Below are 19862 nucleotides of genomic sequence, written 5' to 3'. Positions count from 1 at the left end.
GTTTATACCATCACCGTTACAAAACAGGTTCATCCATGCCATTGCTTGTTAATGATGATTTTTCAAAACAACTTTGCTACGTGTCGTCTTACTAGAGGTCCACATCATTAATTAAAATAAAGAGAAAAGACTCGAATATGTCATTGAACTATCAGAAATGGCTCATTTATGTCATCCGTTAAAAGTTTGGCTCGTTTATGCCATCGCCATTACAAAACAGGTTCATACATGCCAGTACTTGTTAATGGCGGTTTTTCAAAAACAATTTTACCATGTGTCATCTTACTAGGGTCTACGTCATTAATTAAAAATAAATAAATAAGAATTGATTTATTTTCTCTTACATTTTGTTCATAATAGTCAATGCCTTGAATCTTTAAGAAAGATCACTCGTCATAGCATTGAATGAAAAATCCCTGAAGCATAAATATTAATCGACCAAAATGTATGCAACACAGAATGATTAAGTAGTCATTTTGAGGTTTCTAAGGCTTGTGAAAAATATTTTAGGTCTCACTTGTTTTTACAGTTGCTGAAGCTTGACCTAAGAATATCTCGAATTATATTTAGCTGTTTAGTTAACTTAATTGGGATAATCACATAATTTTAATTAGTGGCGTGGACCTCTAGTAATACGACACGCGACAACATTGTTTTTGAAAAACCATCGTAAACAAATAATGGAATGGATGAACCTATTTTGCAACGACAATGGTATAAACGAGATAAACTTTTAACGGATGGCATAAATGAGTCATTTTTGATAGTTCGATTGAGCCTTTTTCCGTTATTTTATTTAATGTTGTGGACCTCTAGTAAGACGACATGTAGCAAAACTTTTTTTGAAAAACCACCGTTAATAAGTAATGGCATGGATGAACCTATTTTGTAACGGTGATGACATAAACGAGCCAAACTTTTAACGGATGACATAAATAAGTCATTTCTAATAGTTAGCTGGCATATTTGAGCCTTTTTCCCTTTTTTATTCTTAAACTCTATACTCAATATATATAAAATGAAACGAAGGAAATATGATTTTAAGATAACATCAACATGATCTTGACAGTTACTTAAATTATATTTACGTTAAACAAATGGAAAAAATTGTCTGTGTGTCTATCACCACTATAAATACAGAGCTTTGAAGAATCACAAAACATTACTAATTCTCCCAAAATGCAATTCTTCACCTTGACTTCCATCTTCCTTTTTCTAACCTTCCTCTTTTTGTTAAGGAAATGGAAGAAATCCAATAACCAAACCAAAAAATTGCCTCCAGGTTCATGGAAACTTCCTTTTATTGGAAGAATGCATCACATGGCTTGTGGAGTTCCACACTGCGTCCTTAGAGATTTAGCCAAAAAATATGGACCGCTCATGCATCTTCAGCTTGGTGAAGTTTCTGCAGTTGTTGTTACTTCTTCTGAGACAGCTAAACAAGTACTGAAAACTCATGACCTCGCTTTTGCATCTATGCCTAGACTCTTGGCCTTTGACATTATGATAGGAAGGACATCGCCTTTAGCCCCTATGGTGAGTGTTAGACGTTTTGGCTAATATCTTTTCACTATATATATTTGGATTTTACTTTTTCTTGAAGGACAAAAGTACATTTTCCATGATTGCTTTTACTTTCCTAATAAATGAGGATCCTTCCTTCTGAATTTATGGTATTCACAATATAATCCTTGAAGGCGTCTTGTTTAAGAAGAGATGTAAATTTGAATTTTCTCGGTTATTAATCGACCAAATTAACCATATTACATTGTTAGGTCTCTTTTGATGTATTTCAATTTCATTGTCTTATTTATCGTCATTCAATATTTGCTTTGTTAGGTTGACTTCTGATAATTTTTACCCTACAGGTGAATACTGAAGACAAATTCATAAAATTTGTATCATTGAAGTATTGAGTGCAAAGAATGTCCGATCGTTTAGCTCGATCAGACATGATGAAGTTGTTCGTCTCATTGACTCTGTCTAGTCATCTTCATCACGTGGTGATCCAGTTAATTTTACAAAAAGGATTATTTGGTTCACTAGCTCTATGCCATGTAGATCAGCATTTGGGCAAGTACTGAAGGAGCAAGACATGTTTATTAAACTAATGATAGAAGTGCTGCGCTTAGAAGGAGGCTCTGATGTGGCTGACATCTTCCCTTCAAACAAGTTTCTTCATATTTTCAGTGGAGCTAAGAAAAAACTTCTTGACGCCCACCGTAAGGTAGATTCAATTGTTGAGGATGTCATTAACGAGCACAAGAAAAATATTTCAACTCACAAGAGTGATGATGCATTAGGAGATGAAGACCTAATTGATGTCCTACTAAGACTTATGAAGAATGGAACTCTTCCACTTCCCATCACCAACAACCATATCAAAGCTGTTATTTTTGCAAGTATTAAATTCTATGCTTGTTCTTTCTTGTTTAACCATGAAGCATTTCCATAGCAAAGATGTTATTATTGAAATATCAATAGTTGAGTGACGTACTTTTGGTGTATAAAACAAATCTTAGTGACTTTCTAAGAGAACTACTATTAGTTGAGTGGACCATATACGATATCATCTCAAAAGTCTAGTGTAAAAGTCGGTCCTTTAAAAAAGTTAATTAGATGAGGAAAGAGCATGTGCAATAGTCAAATGATGGTATGTAGATGACTAGCAAGCTGTTTAATTTAATAGCTTGGCTATAAATTGCAGGACATGTTTATAGCCGGAACAGAAACTTCATTAACAACAATTATATGGGCTATGGTTGAAATGTTGAAAAATCCAAGAATATTCACCAAAGCTCAAGCAGAAGTGCGAGACGCATTTAGAGACAAAGTAACGTTCAATATAAATGATGTGGAGGAGCTGAAATACTTAAAGTTAGTCATTAAAGAAGCTTTGCGGCTTCACCCACCAGCTCCACTTTTGGCCCCAAGAGAATGTAGGGAAGAGACATGCATAAATGGCTATACTACTCCCGTGAATACCAAAGTCATGGTCAATGTTTGGGCATTGGGAAGCGATCCTAAACATTGGAATGACGCAAAAAGCTTTATTCCAGAGAGATTTGAGCAGTGTTCTGTGGACTTTCTTGGTAATAATTTTGAACATCTTCCCTTTGGTGATGGGAGGAGGATTTGTCCCGGAATATCATTTGATTTAGCTAATGTTTATTTGCCGTTGGCTAAATTGCTTTATCACTTCGATTGGAAACTCCCTACTGGAATAGAGCCAAGAGACTTGGACTTGACTGAATTAGATGGAATTGTTGTCGGCAGAAAAAGCGACTTTTACTTGATTGCCACTCCTTATGAACCTTAGCTGGCATCAACATTTTAAAGTTCATATATTATGTAGTACTCTTCTGGCATCTTTCTTTTGGTGTTTTAGGTTTACCAGGTTCTAGTGAATGTATCTTTTATCAAATAAGAACGTATCGTTCAATGTAACAGAACTACTATGAGTACAAGTATTTCCCCTCCCCCTAATCCTTCCGGCAGACTTTTGCTGCCACTCATATTTACTGATGCATATTAAGTACTCCATTTAAAAAAGAATGATCTACTTTGATTTGACACAAATTTTAATAAAATAAAGAAGACTTTTGAATCTTGTGGCCTTAAATTAAAGTTATGTCAAATGTACCAAAATGTCCTTTAATCTTGTGGTCCTAAACATGCCACGTAAAAAGTTGAAATTAAAGTATTGTCAAAAAAGGAAAGGGATCATTCTTTTTTAAACAGACTAAAAAGGAAAGTAGGTAATTCTTTTTTTAAACGGAGGAAGTAATTAATATAATATCTTGTTAACCATAAAAAGAAACTAAGAATGTATCATGACAGTTAGCTTCAGGTCTAGTCTAATAACATTTTTTTGTTCATTTTTATTTAATATGACTAGAAATACTAATGCTGGGGAATGGAACAAAACTCAAGGGACATCAAAGAAAATGAATAGTGAACAAGGACGGAACAGTTAAAATGGAGTGAGAGTAAAATAAGAAGTGCGTTTTAAGGAGCTAAGAGGACATAGTTATTCATTTAGCAGCAGTATATAAAACAGATAAGAGCAGTTAAAACGTCTTACTATGCTCCATTTTAATATATATATATATATATATATATATATATATATATATATATATATATATATCTTATTAGACACGAAGATTAGGTATAACTCCCCAGGAATTTGTTCAAAAAACATCTAGCTTTTTTATCAGTTTAATCGAATATAATGTTCCCTAAAATACTCAGCTTCGTGCCCAAGTTTCCAGGGCAAGTATGCCAAAACAACTCTTTTTCTAAACTATTTTGTTAAATACCCAAAAGTTTTAAAACATTGGTCAAATACCCACATAATTCCACCTCACCACCAACTTTTTCAACTTAACAATTTAAGCCCCAACTTTTATAATAATTCACTTTAACGCAATACTTCCAACTTAATAAATTCATCTACAAGTTTCTAATAATACACTTCAACCCACTCCATCATCCACCATTACATATACAAAAATAACTAGGCTTTCCAAAAATATAAAAAAAAAATTTCCAAAAGCTAAAAATAGAAAGTGGTTATTTTTTCCTCCAAAAAGCTCTGATTCCGGCCACTTTTACGGCGTTTTTTTCCGTTGATCAGCTACAAATCAGTCCACAAACATCATAAGCTTGTCCATTGCATCCATTGTTACCCCATTTGTTTTCTATCTTCTCAAACACACTTTCCACCATTGTTAAAAAGCTTTAAATCAATCACATTACTCAAAACCACTTTAGAAAGTGCATTACAGCATCTAAGGCGACTCCAAGTTGATTTCTCTATTCCATAAACCCAACAATCATTGATTCGAAGCAATATTTACAATTTGAAGTTTTTGTACGGCTATCTGCGCAGCTATCGATCCGTCATCGTTAGTCATAGGCCGTGCATACAACCCGACATAGATCTCCAGCATAATCTACCGTCGACCAAATCTTAATTCTATGATGTCTATTGTCGAATTTATTCTGGTTTTTGGTGATTTCATGGAAAAATGGGTGGAGACTCCCAAATGTTAGAAATGGAGATCATTTACCAAGGTGACAATTCTCATTCCTGTTCGCTACAATAGTTCGTACGACGAATTCGTTGCAAGCGTAATGCAGAGCAGGAACTTAGATTGCGCGCCGAGCGACGTGGTTATTATTTATCTAATGCATTTGAAGGAAAAGGTAAATCCTACGATTATAAATAGCGATGTACGTGTGCTGACGTACAAAATGGATGCTGATGCAGATGGCTTTAGGCCTATTTTGAGGATAAATGTGGTTGAGAGGTCCTTTGAAGGACCGCTGAACTCATCAGCACCCCCACCGTGGTGCCCGACAGTCGACGACGATTTGAATAGTTACGAGAACGGTGGCAATGATCCAATTAATATGGAAGATGTTTCTATGCATATAGAAGATTTTTCATTGGACTCGCAAGATGATGAAGAAGACAGTGGAACGGCATCACAACCAGGATACTTTTTCTCGGACGGAACTAATTTCTATTTTGGTCAAAAATTCGTCGATAAGAAAGAGCTGAAAATGCTACTAGACGTAGCACCGGCGAGGCAGTCTTTTGATTATTATATAGAGAAGAGCTGCACGAAATTGATTAAGGCGAAATGCTTATCTAATGGTTGTGGCTGGTTTTTACAGGCAAAAAAGTACGAGACCTCAGACAGATTTCGCATATACAAGTATGTCGGGTTGCACATGTGCGGTGTTGAACACGCCATCCGCAGGCACAGGAAAGTCTCATCCAAATTGATTGCTTCAGTATGCATAAATCACTTTTGGGATGGTAAGGGTCCAAGCATAAGAGAAATTCAAAGGACTGTGTTTAAGGAGTTGTGTTGCAACGTGATACAAGATCGACAAATAAGACACAAAAACATACACCAAATCAGTCCACAAGTTTGAAGAACCGAGGACCCCTTTTGTGACCCCTTTCAGATTCACTAACAATAACAATACAAGCACGATAACAACAAGATTCTAAGGTGTTCAACACCTATAATCAACGAGCCACAAACTAAGATTACAATACAATAACAAGAACAAAAATGACACAACAAGGTCTCGGGTTTGGAAACCCAAAACCGAGAATGAACACAACAACAATAATAAGATAGAATGATAGATAACTTGACACACAATGCACAAACACTATGAACCAAAGTGTATATTGAACACTAAGACCAAAGAATTCATACAAATAACATCAAGTTCTTACGGTGACCTCAAAGGAACGGAATCCCTAAGCAACCAACGTTTCAAAACAAGCAACCAACACAAGTGATTCCACACTTATCACAAGTGATATCCACACCTGTATGAACACTCTCAAAGATCTCTCAAAATATCATTTAAGTTGTGAAAAAAAGGCCTAATATGTTCTATTTATAGTCTAGGTTATAACTTCTTACAAAATAACTATAATGCCCTTAATGAACCAAGACAAAGGGGCGACCTTCAAGTGTGCATATTGGACGGCTTTGGAGTGTTGGGACTTGTTCTCTACAATTTAAAGCTTGTTCCATTGGTTGGGCAGCCACCCGAACTCGAGTCTTTACGTATTGGTCCACAATCACGATCGTATGTGTATCACAACGTAAGTTATTGGATATGTTGGAAAGAAAGTGTAATAGCGAAGAACATCATTCGTAGGACACCGGAGCACGGATATGCTTGCTTGCCGGCTTTTTCCCACTTGGTGGAGTTATTGATTCCCGAGTTTTCTTACTCTATCATGGTAAAACGGATGAATGGATCGTTCGTTTACTACTTCTTAGCATTCGGAGCTTGCATACGAGGATATGCCTACATGAGAAAGGTAATTGCCATCGATGGCACACATTTGTATGGCAAGTACGGAGGCGTTCTGTTAAGTGCCATTACATAGGACACTGAAAATCATATCTTTCCGATTGCCTTTTGTGTGGTCGATAAAGAGAACGATGCTTCTTGGACCTTCTTCTTCCAGAAGCTAAAGTCTATCATAGAAGATGAACCAAATCTATGTGTCATCTCCGATAGGCACATTAGCATCGCCAATGCCTTCTCCCGTGCATACAGTCGTGCATATCACGGACTTTGGATGAGGCACCTCACTGAAAATTTTTGCGTAAATCAACACTACGAAGAACATCTTTATCTATTCTACACTGCTGCAAAGGCTTATTCCTTTGATGAGTTTAGCGATAATTTTTAGGAATTGAAGAGTAATTGCACTGAGGCAGCACATGTCCTTGAAATATGCTTGGTTATGAAAAATGGAGTAGAGCACACTTTCCGGGTAATAGGTACGACGTGATAACTACAAACATCGCCGAGTCACTCAACTCGATTTTGATGGATGAATGGGAGTACCCCATGTCATACATATTCAATTTAATTGCTAGAAATTTTGGTGAAAAGTTTAGGGAGCGGCATGTCTTTGTCGATGGTAAAGAGAACATATTTGTGTCTTATGCGGAAAAGATCCTAAGGGATAGTAAGAGCGCAATCGATTCCTTGTATGTGAGTAATCCAAACGGGGTTCTCAACCAGTACACGGTGTTCGGAAACGGCATTACTTCCAAGGTCAATCTCTTGGAGAGGAGTTGTTTTTGTCGGAAAATTGACTTGGTGAAAATGTCATACGAACATGCGATGGCAGCTTTGCGAACAAAGTATGACGGTGGAGAAGGTTATGGTAACTCCATCTAAGACTGCTCTTCGCCAATTTATAAAGCTAAAAGTTACCTCCTCGCATACTCGGAAGCAATTAACATTGTCCCTCCGGAGGCCGAATGGACTGTACCACAGGAATTGCTAGATACTAAAATTTCTCCACCCCCTTACGATCCCAAACTTGGAAGAAAGAAATTCAAACGCACTAAGGGCGTTGGTGAGACACTCAATTCCAAAAGGAGGAATAGGTGTTCAATATGCAAGAAATTCGGGCACAAAAAAATTATGCGTAGAATGGCCATCAAATCATAAATAGGCTTTTTTTTTAGCTTTTGTTGTAAAGATACTGTTTTGGTTGCTAAATGTTCATTTCTGTAGATTTTAACCTTCAGTTGTAATCGACTTAATCATTGTCTACGATAGACTACTAAACTCTATGGTTTATATTTCACAAGGTCTATAAGATATTATGTATTAGTTATATTATTGCTCATCTAACACGCTATCTTGTTTATTTTCCCGCCTTATCTCTCCAATCGATGCAATGAATCATTATTTCCATTGTTTCCCATTCCCATTTAATAAAAAGCTGCACAAAATGTCTGTTCACGAGAAAAACCTCTGGTATACGCAAACTAAGCGTTTTCTCTTCTCAAACACGTCGACTAACCATTGGGTGGACACATGAAAGGACACCATCTATAGGTCTATAAGTACAGGGCCTTTTTCTACGTAACCCTTCACTTGTCCCTAAACCTAATCAAAAAGCCTCTTTTTCTTCTTCTTCTTCTTCTTCACCCAAAACTGAAATCATGCATAGTCGTAGAATTGCCCTTCGCCCAATCAGACGAGTCCCCTAATTTATTTAAGCTCTAATATGATTATGTGACTTGTTTACTCTCCTTCGCATGTGTAGAAATCCACACCATATTTATTTATAATTTATTTATTCATTTTTAACTACATCCAAGTGATGGTCTATAACAGTGTACATAGATCACCGTGTTCTACGCGTAAGCATGATATCATTCGATGCACTTCTAAAGGTGAACGTCTACGGTAGATCAATTTAATCAATGGCTGACATAGGTCATGATCTAGGAAGGTCTATTAAGTGTCACCACCACTCCAAGATTATCTATTTAAATCTTTTTTTTATTAAATTAGTTTCTTCCACCAGCCCCAAAATATGTGATTATCCATTTAAATCATATTATATTTAATTAATCTCTTCCACCAGCCCCAAAACATGTTATTATCTATTTAAATTTATTTTTAATTTATTTATTCATTTTTACCTACATCCACATGATGGTCTATAGAAGTATACATAGATCAACATAGTCTACGCATAATAAGGATATTAATTGATGCACTACTATAGGTATAAGTCTACGGTAGACCAGGCTAATCGATGGTGGACATAGGTCATGATCTATGACAATCTATTAAATGTCACCACCTGTTCAAAAAAAGAAAAATTACTTTTCCAATGGTAATAAACTGCTACTTTTGTAAGCCATCAGTGTTAACACTTCATTTTTACTTTATATATAAGGTGTCCATCCCTCTTTATTTTATTTCGTTCACTTTGTTTTGTTTTTAAAAATTCTACAATGTCGCAAGCATCTCAAATATCCAATTCTAAAAATACTCTAATTTATCATTGTGGGAATGCGGCTGTCTTGAGGATGTCATGCACAGATTCAAATCCTGGTCACAAATTTTATAATTGTGTAATTGCGAAGGTGAGGTGTGTATTTTTTTTTAAAAGTTAAGTTAATCGTTATATAATTATTATTTTTTTCCTAGGATAATAGTACATACTCATTTTTTAAATGGCTTGATGATCTATCACCTCCGACCAGTCCATCAACATTGAGTTCAGGACTCGAGACATCAAATTTTCAAGGCTTGGTAAAATTTAATCTACTACAAAGGCTCCAACAAGGCGAAGAAAATAAAGATTTTCTTATGACTTTGTTCAAAGAAGCCAAAGAACAGTGGGATCACTTTAAAATAATGCTACATGACACCCAAATAGAGAGGGATCAAGTAAAACAAAAATTGATTTTGGCCAAAGAAAGGGAGAATGTACTAAAAATGATGTTATGTGCTATAATGCTAGTATTTGTTCTTTGAAAAACTGTAACATGGATGTAGTGATATTGAATAAATATTATTAGTTCTATTTTTCTATAATGTTAATACTATTTTTGATAGAATCTTAGTCGACTAAACAACACGTCAACTTAAATTCGACCACCAGGGTAATGATAGACTATGCAAACGGTATATGAAATATTAAGTATGCATTCTATGATATCAAGCATACAATGTACCAACTATGACCACACCATGCATATTCAAATTCCATGCCACAAATCAGTTTGACACAAAAAGATTCACTGCAGAATCATAACAAGTTTAATAAAATAAAAGAATAATTATCATATCCTACCACTATATCCTTCAACCTTCATATTTGAGAAATTAAAAAAAATTGTCCTATCACAACCACCATAATTCAATAGCACATTAAATGGCTTAGGATTCAAATGTCTTTTTCCCTATTTCCTCATCAACACAAGTGTTACTGTTGATTTCATCAACAATGTCCATGACCACATCTTTTTGGTCAGCTTCAGCTCCTTTTTTCTCAACAGTTGCAGCTGCTTCTTTATTCTCACATTCTTCTCATTTTTTTAGCATGTGCAGCAGCTAGCGCTTCTTCAGTTTCCTTTTCTTCCACACCTTCTTCTCTTTCTTCACCTGCAGCAGCTGTTTCTTCCTCAGTTTCTTCTTTTCGTTCACCTGCTGCTTCATTCTCAACTTCTTCTTTGTCAGTTTTGTCAGCTTCTTCTTCAATAATTTTTCCTTTTTTCTCACCTTCTTGTTCATCTGCTGCCGCTTCTTTTTCTGCTTCTACAGCAACTACTTTTCCACCTTCTTCTTGGCTCTTATCTTCTTCATCATCCAACTTTTCTTCTTCATTTTCCTCTTCTGCCACAACAGAGGCCAACTCATCTATTTTTCTTTTTTTCTCCTTCTTCATTCCTCTCCGATTCACGAAGGTCCACATGCACTGTATCATTATATTACAAAGTGTTACTGATATTTCAAGCTAAAAATTCATTAACAATATCAATTATTGAATGAAGTTACCTCACTCGTGTTGTCACTCATCCATTTCCTTTTTCTTCATTCTTTTCTCTCTGATATAGGCAGCAGTATCCAACATCGCTTCCTCGAGCACAGTGACACGCTTATCAAGATCCCTGGGGGATGAGGTTCCTACTGCATCTTTGGAGGTGCTCGGAGAATCATCATCACCAACGCATACTCCAACGGGGTTACCACTCAAATCACCATCATCATCACTGTCCTCATTTGAAGTAAGGACGGTTACCCCTTCTAACTCTTTCTTCAAGCCATCGAGGATGTTATTCTTTACCTCATTCATATATGGCTCAAACGTAATCATGTAATCTATTTTCGTCGCATGAATAGTAGGGATGATGTACGGGTGCATGTTCTATAAACTATCAATTAACAATTACATAACATTTGATGCAACGGTAGTATTATTGCATAATAGAAAATAAGTTCATACCTTGATAACTTTTCCTTTATACTTGAATGGGTCGCCTTCGATTATCTTGTCACTTTTTATAGTGTGCCATCTAAGTATGCAGGGAATGGGAAGGGACTCATCCATTATTTTTTTAGCAAATTCTCTAAGATGAGTAAAGGCCTCATAGATCCAAATCTGTAAGCAGTACAACAGTGAAAAAAATAACTCAGAGTATAAATAAAATGAGAATCTATGATAAACTCACTAAAGGGTTTATGGTAGATACCATGAATGCCTAGGCAAATTTGAATAGAGCATAGGATACCTTCTGCTTCTCATCAAATACCTCCTTCTACTTTTTCAGATCACTTTTCTTCTTTAGATAGTTCATGGTCAGTTGAAATGTCTCTTTTCCCCACGGATACTTCTCGAAGAAACTCAATGAATCGACCATTCGAATCAGTTTTGGGTCGACAACCTTCGTCGAATCTTTCGCAAGTAACATGGTCTGCAAGAAGAAAAGTAGACAGTACTTGAACTTCTGGTCCTCGTTCAGCATATTCCCTCTGATCAGGTGTAACAAGTTGGCTGCCGTGATGTTTTTGTTTTTCATCACTTTTAAACAAAAATTGTCCGCCTTTGCTAACACCTTCTTCATTTTTGATTCACTGGGGTATGATGAGCAATTCAGCCCCGTGATCAAACAAAATTCTTTCAAACCAAAATAGGAAGGCTTGTTCGTAACGCAGAACCACATCTCATGACACATCTTATCGTTCCTGACGCATCGCAACAGCAAATAATGAACTAACTGCCCATTGAACTTGAGATGTTCTGGCAGGTTTCTCAGGTGTCCAAAATAGGATCGCTTGAATCTTTTCTTTAATTCTTGGTCGACAAGAACTTGCTTAAATTCTCGATAAGCATCCATTCTTGATCTGAGCGATATCTTTGCCGAGAAAGATCCGACCTCATCAATTATCGTTGAAGCTTATACCGCTCCATGGAAATGCACCTTGAAAGATATGGAACGAACAAGGAATCAGTATCCCCATCATCACTATTACTCTCATTTTCCTCGCTCCCTTTACTGTCACCACTGACACTCCACTTGGCAACGTCTTCACTAGAATTGATGTACTCGCTTATCTCCTTTAACTATGAATCTGATTCGGACACCGACTCTTGAATTTTCTTTCTTTTTTAGACATTTCCAACTACCTCATCTCTTCTTTTTCTACTGCTACCAGCGGTACCGATTTTGCATTTAGGAATGCTGGTTTTTTTACCCATTTTCAACACAATCTACACCTGAAGAAAAAATCTCTCATTTTCAGTTCATAGACCACAAATCTATCAACAGAAATAAGTCAATGCTCAAATGAAAACCCCCTAAAAAAGTTTACAAACACCCCACCATTAAACAGTTCACTACATAAACATACAATAATTGAACCAAAATTCAGCATGCGAAATCAAAACACAACAATTGCTAAAAATCAAACTAGTGCACCTAGTCAAACTAATTAGCTATTAATATTTTAATTTTCACTATTTCAGCAATCATGTTTTACAAGAATTTCATGCGTCTCAAAATTGATTTCAATCTAGGGCATTCTCATTTCATAGACCACGGGTCTACGGATAAACCGCCGGTCTACGGACAAAAACAGGTCGTTGTTCAAATCAAAGTGCCAAAACAACTCTTCAAACAACAATTATCCCACCATTCAACACTTCGTTGCTAAAAAAACACGACTAAACCAAAACACCAAATTCGAAAAAAAAATCCTACTTCACTACGAATCGATTAGCACAAAAAACCATTTAAATGGATCTAGAAATGATCGAAACTTCATTTTAACTAACCTTCCGAAGAAACAACCACCCCTTAGCAGCTGGAGAAGAAACCGAAACGACAATGACGTTTTTTAGGAGAAGTAGTTTCAAAAGCGGGAGTTGAGAATTGAAGAGGAGAGAGAGTTTTTTTTTTTAATATTGAAATAAGTGGAGGGTATTAGGTGTATTATATTAAATTTGTGAAATTGTAAAAATGTTGAATTGATCTCTTGGCCCACACGTGGGCTCCACTTTTTCCCACTTTTTACATCCTAAATCCAAAAAATAAATCAAAAAGAATGAGCTCATCGGAGCTCCGGCTAAACAGCAACAACAAACCAACTTCGATTCTGTCGCAACCCATGGCCAAAAGATGAGCCAGCAGTGTGACGTATGAAAATGGGTTTGGGTTGATCTATTTTTTGCGATATCTGTTTCAGGTCAGTTTAGTTTCTGATTTTGCCATTGGCTTTCGATTCGAACAGAGGGTAATTTGAAGTTTGTCGAGTTGGAGGTTCCTTATTTTCCAATTATTCCCAAGTTTCCATATCAATCAACCCTCAGATGTTTCTCGGCAGATCAGCAACAGAGTTAACGGTTTGGATTTCATCAATGTTGTGGCTGAAGTTTGCTAATATGTCAGCATGCCGGTTGGCCTGTCTGAAGCAGTGATTGATATTGAATACAGATTGTTCAACTAATCTTGAAATTCTTCAATGTAGCATTTGACAATAATAAAATGTCATATATTCAGAAACAATAATTTGGTACATAGACTAAATTATTTCGGGATTAGTAGTGGGTACAAGAGGAGAAGAGGGGGAAATAAAGTATAATCGTGGTATAACTGGGTGTGGAGTAAGGGTAAGCACAACTTTATATGCTGGCTACCGCTGCTCAAGAGACTGCTCACGAAGGATAGCCAAAATGGTTATTAGCTAGCCAAAATAATATGTGGCTGCTGTGTGGTGCATATGAGGAATCTGCTACACATCTATTTTTTGAGTGTGCGTATTTTCTCAGTAATGTTTGCAAGGTGTGCTAACATGGTTGAGAAAGGTTGGCAAAGGGATCTTGTTGCACTATCCCCCTACCCTTTTAGGAGGATACTGGAGAGTATTTAGAGGAAGGCAGTTAGGAACATACAGGGGCGAGGATGCAGAGAGCTCGTGTTGCACTTGGCAGCTCTCCGATCAAACAAGAGTGCACATACAGGAGGGATATATACATACACAGAATACAGCATAGCATAGCAAAAGGCCGGCTAGAAAGCATACTTGGAGTTTTACTGTTTTCTTAGATAGTAGTAGTAGCTATTGCATAGCTGTAGGGGTTTGGCTTGTACTTGGAAGGAGTTTGGAGATTAACTTCACACACACACAAAAAAAAATGCAAACATAACACTTTTAAAAGCAATTTTACGTTACTACATTTCCAATTAGAATACTAGGTTACTGTGTGCCCGATACAATATTAACCATCAACACTAAGGTAAATCCTGTCCTTCATAATAACTTTTTTTGGCTTGGGCCGGGAAAGTGCTGGCAAACAATCGAAAGAAAGGGGTCCATTTAGCTAATGTGTCTACCCCGACAAACAAACGCAATACATGAGAGACTTACGAATGTAGCACAAATTGCTTTACCTATAGAATTTCTTGGAATTTAAGTGATAGTATCTAGTTGGGGCTTTGTGATTTGATTATTTCCTGGAATAAGTCTTTAAAGAGTATTTCATCTTTCCAAACTCAATGTTCTATTCCTATTTTCAAAAATCTAAGACGAATTAATTTTAGACTTCTATTTTATCTAAATGATAAACAGTACTGTTTTATTCTTCAAAAATAGTTCATCTTAAAAAGACTGGTTGACAGTTTTTTAAAATCCAATGCTTGATTTTGCTCTGATGCGTATATCTCTAATTAGACCAGAAAAAAACTGAAAATATCAGATACAATATATGTTCTTTTAAATATAAAAATCCAACAAAGATTGTTAAGGAACATTAGGCCTGGACCCTGAAGAAATGCTTAATTAGGAGTAGACATTTTTCACTACTAGAAAAAGATAAATTAGCGACAAACAAAATTTCGTAGTTAAACAACAAAAAGTGAATGTTAATCTGTATTATAAAAAATCTTCGTCTGATTTTGTTTTCGCATTTTGATTTCTTCTTCGGTGACTGATTTGACAAGCTTCTCTCTCTATACTGTTGGGTTTCAACTAGTTTTGTCAATTGGATCTGTCAAACCGGCAAGTCTTCATTTGATTTCGTTTTCATGTTAATTTGGATTTCTTTTTTTTTGTGACGAATTTTACAAGTTTTCAGTTTGAGAATATGAATCTTCAGGTGTTTCAATGTGTAATCAGTTGAAGTTTTGCTCAAACTGAATCTTCTCCATTGAATGTTCTACTACAAGCTCTAGTAGATTTTTTTTTTTGTGAATTTAGGACCTTTTTGTTGACTTTTAAGTGGGAAAACGTGTGGAAAATTCCGTATAAATTGATGTAATAGGGCAGTTTACTTAATGGAATTTATTACTGAAATGTAATTTTCCGCTGTTTATTAAGTTTAGAGTATCGAAGGTAGAAGATCTATTGATTGTTATATAAGCATGATGGTCGAAAGAGATGGAAAAGCATTTGTCAGTCCGTCTTCCTCATTTGTTGAGCAGCACTTTCAATTGCAGCCTATATTCACCTTCTTGAACAACTACTTGGACAGAACAGTCAAAGGAAGCTCTGATGAATATACTTACTTTTGTTATAGACTCTCAATACCCTCGCCCATATGGTCTAGTCAGTCTACATTTCTTGACTTTTCTATAAGTAGCACAAAAAACATATATCCCGTACTGGATCATACTTGTGGTATTGATTTATTTGTTGATTTAGCCTATCTAACTTCATGATTATCAACAGCTTAGAAATGTGGTCGTTTGAGCTAATGCTTTTTTTGGCCTCCTTCCCAATTCACAGTTGGCTTCAAGGCCTTTGTTCTTCACATCAGAGGGAAGGTAACAACTTACTATCCTCACGTTAAAACCACAATACTAGTCTGAGAGATCTTCACGCTGTTCGTGCATACAAGTCAATAAGTCTACGTCCCAAAAAGCTGAGAATTCAGTGCCCTCTCTATAAGAAGTGTAATCTAGTTTTATCAATTAATCTTTAACAATCATGTGCAGAATTACTAAAAGAGTGACATTTTGTTATCTTGTATGCAGTAAGCACCATTGATTCTTTTTAGAATTCTGTTCCAGTTACTCTATTGATTACCATTAAACTGTTAAATGTCAAGTAAATTTTACGCATAGATGAAAAAAATGTTGTGGTATAGATACGGTTTGATAGCCAACTTATGTTAATAGTGCACAGAGATTGTATGAGGATATGTGAAATAGAATTGAAGTTGCATGCAGGCTTGGAGCAGTTCCTGAACAAGCAAAATTAAAATACACATTAACAAGCTGAACTATCACCTACTGCTTTGAATTCATTTAACTTTAATTATCTGATTTTACTTATTGTCTTTGGTCGTCGAACCAGATATTAATTGACAGCAGAGATGAAGAGAAAAAGGATAATTTTGATGAGGTAAGAATGCCAACGCTGGTCTAATTGGCTCGGGAGAAGCATCCCCAGAGCTTGCATAATTTCCAAGCTGGAGTAATAAATGCATTGGCAAGTCTAATAGTTGCTCATTGCATAAGTGAGTATGTTTTTTGTCTCTTTATATTATTAGTTTATTTGAACCAAAATTGAGGCATGAACTCATGAAGTATGACTAGCCCATACGACACTTCTAAATTTAGAGTATGCAAGATTTGATGTCTGGGATAGTATATTTGCTAGGAGGTGATGCTACATAGTGGTTTTAGCTAAACAATATCCTCAGATGCGCCGTTATAGCTATAAACTAATTATTTTCTAAACCTGTTTGAATCATTTTTTCTTATAGGGTGGTGATTCTTCAGTGAATTCTCTCCATCTTTTCTTCCTTGTTTGAGGGTTGTAGGTCAGAGACCCTTTATTAGTACCTTTAATTTGTAACATACACTATCATACCTAGCATCACTTGGCTTTCCTGTGTTAATTGAGCTGGAGAAAGAAAGCTATTGCGATCTTAAAAGTTACAAACAACACAGAGCATTATGTTGCTTTTGAGGTATGCTTTATCTAAATTTGTAATGTCGCAGTTTCTTTTATCTGTTTAATGACATTCTTGTGCAATCTTCCATGTTGGTTTGATGTTCCTGTTGATCATATTGGTGGGCAACAAAAATTTAGACTCCAATGTTTTTTCCATTGTTGACATGCATATGATTCAAATTTACCTTTCAGGTGAACTGTCCTGAAGATCGTGCTGCTTACATACACAGAGTTGACTGCACTGCTCGTTACCTTTTAGTGATGCCATCTAAAATGAAAATTCTTAAAAAGTTGGAAGAAAGTATATGCGGCACCTATGTAAATATAGGCGATATCATATGCGGCGCCTATGTAAATATAGGTGATATCATATGCGGCGCCTATGTAAATATATGTGATATCATATGCGGCGCATATCTTATGGTTTCAAGTGACTTAAACACTCCGTTTTTGGGTTATTTTGAGGGGAATTAAGTCTTTTGACACTCCTTACACACCCCTAAACTTAAACTTACGAATTTAATAGATTCTAAACACATCATAACCCTATGGTCAGTCTAAGTTCATCATCCAAGAAAACTAAAGGAGAAAAACAACTAGGGTTACACAATCAACATTGAGGGTCCAATATTTCAACGAATCCGTTACCATAAAGGTATGTGGGGTTATGAACAAGAACATCCTTTCGTTCTTGTGCCCAAAGTTTACATTATTTTGCAAAGATACATGATTTTTACATGTTTTATCATGAATTTGAAGTGATAAATCTTATTCTATGTTGTTGTTCAAGATACTATGATTTTTTTGAATGTTTAGAAAATAAACTCCATGAGTTTGAGATTATTGTTATGATTAAAGGCTGAAATTTTTCAGACTTCCGTATAAATTATGCATGCTTGTGATATAAATCATAAATGTTGAAATGTTTTGATTAAGTATCGCTATAAGGGTCATTAACCCACATTGAGATTGTTGTTTTGAGAATTTATGTGCTACATGAACCCATGTTTAGACTATTTTTGATGAAGTATAGAAAGATTTGGCCTATTGGTCACAACAAGGTTAAAATCCACTTTATGAAACGAGTTACGGATTTTATCATTTATTTAACTTAAGAAATATGAGATTACCCTTAAAGTGGATTTTTCTTGAGATTTTTGAGCATAGTATTGGGAGTAGTATTTAGCAACAAGTTGGGTATGTTACTACGGTTTCATACCCCAGAACTACGTGCCACCGTAGGTTGAGACATTGACTTCCACTATATGTGCAAAATTGAGATAATGATCACTGAGATGAGATTGTTCTACACCGATGTCAAGGGTAGGACATCCCTAACCTTACGGGGGTAAGTCGTGGGACATCATGGGTGCTCACATAGTTTACATGTCGGTTAGAAGAACCTCCCAAAGAGTCGTCCCTCATTCTTAGATTGATTTTACTGATTTAAAAGAGATTTGAAATGCAGATTTATGATGTATTCAATATTCCAGATTTCACTAAGATTGCTTGATGAGAGAATAAGAAAAGAATCTTGATATTTGGATTAAGTGTAATGGCTCATGATATCAAGATTGGCATGTTTTACCATTCATTGTGTATGATTTTAAATTTTAGATTTCTTTCAAGCTTTATGATCCATTTACAAATGTCCTGCATGATTTGGGAAGAAATCTTATGACATGATCGTTAAATATATATATATATATATATATATATATATATTTATTTCATGCACCTCCATGTACTCGGTACGTTTCCATGGTACTGACCCACATATTTGTATGTGGGCTACATTTTCTCAGAATGTAGATACAAGGTATCGTGTACATCTTCAAATCCAGTCAGTTCGCGTCATCCAGTCAGCAGGTGATGAATCCTTTTGATTCAAGGGCTTGAGTTAGTTATACAGTTTGAGAAGTGCTGTATTTTTTTATTCAGTTGTATTGAGTTGGGTTAGTCGGGAGTCATGACCCGGCTACCTACAGTCAGTACTAGTAGAGGCTTCATAGACAGTCAGTAGAAGTTGATGTATTCTGTTTCATTTTTGGTTGTAAAAGCAGAGTTGTAATCTTGTAAATTTAGTTTTGTATCTATCATATTTAGAAAAGAGTTATTTTCCGCAGATTTGTATAGATTTATACTCTTTGTTCAGTTGCTTATGAGTTATGCTAGTAGAAGGGTTAGCTTGGGGTCACTTGTGATCCTAAGCACCGTGTGACCTCTCGGGACCCGATTTTGGGACGTTACATGCTATTACCCATATGAACCTACTTCATGGGATCTTCAATCACATAGGTTGGGTTACCATCTCTATTGACAATCATATAGGCCTTAACCCCATCTTTTTTTATGTTTGAAGAATTAATTTTCTTCCCACAGGTTTAGTCAGTGAATCGGCTGAATTCAATTTTAACTTTACCTAATCAATGGAAATTATTCCATCTCTCAGCAGCTGCTTAACAACATCATGCCTCAATTTCATATATCTACTATTACAACTGTAAGATTTATTCTTCGCAATAACAATTGCATCTTAACAGTCACAGTGTATATATATAGAATGCATCAGATCTTCCTTTTTAAAAGGGATATTA

At 35.8% G+C, this 19862-nt stretch overlaps 1 pseudogene; it reads left to right on the top strand.

The window, feature by feature from the left end:
• Positions 1-1179: 1179 nt before the first annotated feature.
• Positions 1180-3319, top strand: LOC107850023 (annotated as a pseudogene).
• Positions 3320-19862: the final 16543 nt, after the last annotated feature.

Source organism: Capsicum annuum, chromosome 12, assembly GCF_002878395.1.
Source record: "Capsicum annuum cultivar UCD-10X-F1 chromosome 12, UCD10Xv1.1, whole genome shotgun sequence".
Classification (NCBI taxonomy): Eukaryota; Viridiplantae; Streptophyta; class Magnoliopsida; order Solanales; family Solanaceae; genus Capsicum; species Capsicum annuum.
Note: the sequence above shows the minus strand (reverse complement) of the source record. Positions and strands in the feature narration are given on the sequence as shown.